Source organism: Diaphorina citri, unplaced genomic scaffold (genome assembly GCF_000475195.1).
Source record: "Diaphorina citri unplaced genomic scaffold, Diaci psyllid genome assembly version 1.1 scaffold1295, whole genome shotgun sequence".
Lineage (NCBI taxonomy): Eukaryota > Metazoa > Arthropoda > Insecta > Hemiptera > Psyllidae > Diaphorina > Diaphorina citri.
In genome coordinates, this window is record NW_007378724.1 from 34,278 (window position 1) to 39,032 (window position 4,755).

The following is a 4,755-nucleotide window of genomic DNA, read 5'->3' on the forward strand; positions in this document are numbered from 1 at the left end:
TTGTCTTCAATATGAGTGAGTGAAAATGGAACTACTCTTTTCAGTACTCTTCTGACTCATTGTCTCATTGTCTGCTGAATGGGTAGTGCACTGAAAACAGTAGTTCTTTTTTCTAACTCGGTAATAATAATTATATCGTCTGCCAAACCATTGCATCAGTCTAGATTTACATGTCTATTGGCCTTAATCTATCCAAATCTAACCTACGAACCTACGTGGGGTCTGTCCAAAGTCAGTCCTAGATCCTAGGTCTATACCCTAAGCCCTACTTTGTCTACTCTAAGTTGGTCTTCTCTATTTTGTAATTTGCTTCTACTATGTTCAGGCACTCACAGGGTTCGAAATAGCGATGTTTTGAGAGTGAGTGCGTGAGTGAGTAAAAGAACTACTCTTTTCAGACATGCGCCTTAGTAGGTAAACCCTTTCGAAGTAGAAATGTGTAAAGAGTGACTGAGTGAGTTATAAAATAGAGCTACTCTTTTAAGTGAACTACTCGCTCAATGAGTTGGATCCTAACTCCCTATACCTACAGAGATTTGAAGAGTGAGTCAGATATTTTAGGATCTGACTCATTCACTGAAAAGAGTAGCTCTTTTTCTGACTCACTCACTCTTTAGTTCACAACTCTAGTTCGAAAGGGTTAGTTGCATGATTGGCGCAGTTAGAACGTAAAGGGTGTCTCATTTGAATGATTTATATTCGAATCCCCCCCCCCTCCATCATCTCTGACTGAAAATGTCACCTTGGCTGAAAGTCACAGGTATGACGTCACTCCAAATCCATCATAATATCCTCCTTAATATACATCGTCTGCCAAATCATTGCGTCAGTGTAGATTTATATGTCTATTGGCCTTAATCTATCCAAATTTAACCTAATACGACGTGGGGTCTGTCCAAAGTCAGTCCTAGATCCTAGGTCTACTCTTACCTCATGCACCTAAGTAAACCCCTTAGAAGTATAAATGTGAGAAGAAGAAGAAGAAGAAGAAGAAGAAGAGATTATATATTTTTAAAAACATACATAAACAATCTGCCAGCCTCTGCTGCCTCTGGCAGATTGTTGCCAAATAAAAGCACAGAATACCAATTAATCATAGGATATTTGTCTTCAATAGGATTGTCTTCAATATGAGTGAGTGAAAATGGAACTACCTACTCTTTTCAGTACTCTTCTGACTCATTGTCTCATTGTCTGCTGAATGGGTAGTGCACTGAAAACAGTAGTTCTTTTTTCTAACTCACTCACTCACAACTCTAGTTCAAAGGGGTTAGGTACTTAGTCACAAGACTGGCGCAGTTAGAACGTAAAGGGTCGGTCTCTCATTTGAATGATTTATATTCGAATCCCCCCCCCCTCTCCCCTCCATCATCTCTGACTGAAAATGTCACCTTGGCTGAAAGTCACAGGTATGACGTCACTCCAAATCCATCATAATATCCTCCTTATACTTATAATATTCAGTATAGGATCGTTTATCATTCTGTTATCAAGCTGATTTATTCCAGCGTGAATACTTACCATTACCAGGTGATGAATGTATATTATTTTACCTTTATCTTTATTTTCACGTTGTTCACATCCTGAGGGCGGCCTAACACAGGTGTGTAATATTTCAGTACATTGCGACAAGATCTATTAAGGTCCGTCTCTCGTCTCACATTAGGAGCGACATTTAGTAGTACGTAGTCCCCTGCACAACCAAACATATGAAAATGATAGAGACCCTCTATAGACGCTCTTCATAGGGTTTAGAGAATCCTCCTTATACTTATAATATTCAGTATAGGATCGTTTATCATTCTGTTATCAAGCTGATTTATTCCAGCGTGAATACTTACCATTACCAGGTGATGAATGTATATTATTTTACCTTTATCTTTATTTTCACGTTGTTCACATCCTGAGGGCGGCCCAACACAGGTGTGTAATATTTCAGTCATTCATTGCGACAAGATCTATTAAGGTCCATCTCTCGTCTCACATTAGGAGCGTAGACGCGCGACATTAAATTTAGTAGCGCGTAGTCCCCTGCACAACCAAACATACATAATTATGAAAATGATAGAGACCCTCTATAGACGCTCTTCATAGGGTTTAGAGACGACTACGCGCTACTGAAAGTCGCGTGTGCAGTGCGGGACCAGTCTGACTGTCAGGATTGCCGCTCGTTGGAAGCGTAATCGCGCGACTATTAGTAGCGCGAATGTCACAAAAGATCTAACCAGGTCGCAGTGACCAAGGGCGTTTATTAAAGCCGATGGCCCTACTTATACCAATACCAATTAGACCTATCACATTCTAGGAAACCCAAGTCGCGCAACTCCAGTCAGAGATTTCTGTATCATTTTCATATGGGTTTCATCAGCATAGCGCTACTAAATAAAAGTCAAGCGAACACGTTTCAAAATGCGACATGCCTCAAAGATAATTATGAGCAACCAGCCCAGCTAGATTGCGCTAGTTCCCGTTTTTGATTCCCGCAGAACTTTGTCCTAAACCTAAACAGATAAGTTTCGTTCTCTAAACGGCTAGTTTTTCCTATCCTGTCTGAATTCTCTCTTCGATTTCGGGACGATAAGAGCTCTGTTGTTACAGTTGCTATAACCTGAGCCCCATTGCTTATTTATTCAATCATGAGTCTGACTTTTGGTTGCATAACATTGCCTTCAGCTCATTACAGTGACATTACACATTTCTTACTCTTTTTTTTTACTGTCAAGAGAAGGGTACTCGTATTAGGGAAAATATTGAAGGGGCGTGTGTGTGTAATTCGGATTTTGTTTGTACGGAACTTTATTTTGACGCCATTAATGGAGTGTTTAGACAGATGACGCCATATCCGTTGCCGTTGGCTTTTATTTTTGCTCATGTAGGCGTTAGGAACCTGAAAGAGGGACTTCATATTTACATATAAATGTCTAATCAGTAATTTTTATACCACCCCAATTTTCCTCTGGTATTTCAATCAGCTCCTCAAATTCCTCAATGGCGCGAACTTAAAATAGCCATCAGTTATCATTTTTATTACCAGCTACCCGGGAAAAACACCTTTGTATGTCTGTTATTCAACTTATTCATCACAAAAATATCTAAATGAATTCTGATCACTGTCCTCAAATGAATCAGTTGTTGTTGTCCTGTACAACTTTACATATCGACCTTTAACTTACCCGTGTTTTATTTTTTTGTTGACTGTTTATTTGTTGACCTATAAATGGACCCTCATTTGTGGACCCTAATATAAACATCATTAGGAACAGGATATAAATAGACACGGTGGTACCTGTGTAGGTATTTATAGTGAAAGTTTTAATAGGGTGACAATTATTCAGTTTTTTTTACCCCCATATTCAACTTTCTCTATGAAAACTTGCAAAAAAGGAGTAGAGAGAACTTCAATAGCATGAGCCGCCCTTAATTTTAAGTTGTAGGTACTTAAATACTTACGAATGGCGGCGCGCGGTTATAAATAAAACATAAATAAATGATTTCTGTGACAATAATTTTATTAAAGTAAATGAGGGTGAGTGAGTGAGCGAGCGAGCACACCTATCAATATTTATGAGGTTGGATAGAGGGAACTGTAACTGTTAAGCTCTTATCGTCCGGAAAGCGAACAGAGAAGGAAGACAGGATAGAAGAAAGCCAGCCGTTCCGAGAACGAACCTTATCTGTTTAGGATAAAATCCGCACCGGGGAGGGATCGAACCCTCAACCTAGTACTTTCTTCACCCTATCTAGTTACTAAACAAAGGTAAATAAGTCCAAAGTTCAAATTAATAAAATGAACCCCAGACAGTCACCCGTCCAGTTACCAACACAACACGAATGTTGCTTAACTTCAATGTTCTGTTAGGGACTGGTGTATTCAACGTCCTATTACCGTTGGAAATTGGATAGCTTGGCGTAAGGTATTTATATATTATACTTACTTACTACAATAGTGTATGCTAAGCTTAGGTATACAATATACATACTAACTTATTCTATATTCACTTAGGTGCAAGGTGCAAGTCCCTATGCCCTATGTGCCTCTATTAAACTTACTGCACATTATCTCCTTATGAAAGATAAAGGCTACACTTAAGTACATCGAAATCCTCTTTATGGTTATGGTATTTTTTTTCCTTGTGATCATTTTTATTATTGCATGTTATTTACCATAGAATTATTTTCGTAAATTTATTATTATTTATTTATTATAGGTACCTATAATATCTACGGACCCTCCCCCTTTTACTAGTGGTGCTGTAGTAAGGGGGGGGAGGAGGGGGTGTAGGCAATGCTAGGTACAATTTTTCCCCTTAAAGGCGCTTTAACATTAAAAAAATGGCCAGAAATTATTGCACGCCAGTGTATAATGATAGGCTAAGAGCTAGGGGCTGGGGGCAAGGGGCTGCTACTGCTGCTGAAAAATGAAACTTTTCATTTTCTTTGTTTATCAAGAAGAAGTTAAGATAAGAAATTCCTGCTTAATGTAGGTTCATGCTTTCCTAATTTATATTGTTTTGTATAGGGTGCCTGGTTGTACCTTGGCCCCCAAAATCACTTTTTGATTTTTTTAATTTTTTCTATTAATGTTATTGGCATAATTTTAATTGATTTAGAAAGGAAATTTTCTTGGCTATCTATACAATTAGCAATGATTGTTTTACTAATTTTTAATTAAGAGATATACCCAATTTTCCGACACCACCTTTTTGGGGTTCAAGGTACAACTACCCTATGTACCTTGGACCCATACCCTTTGTA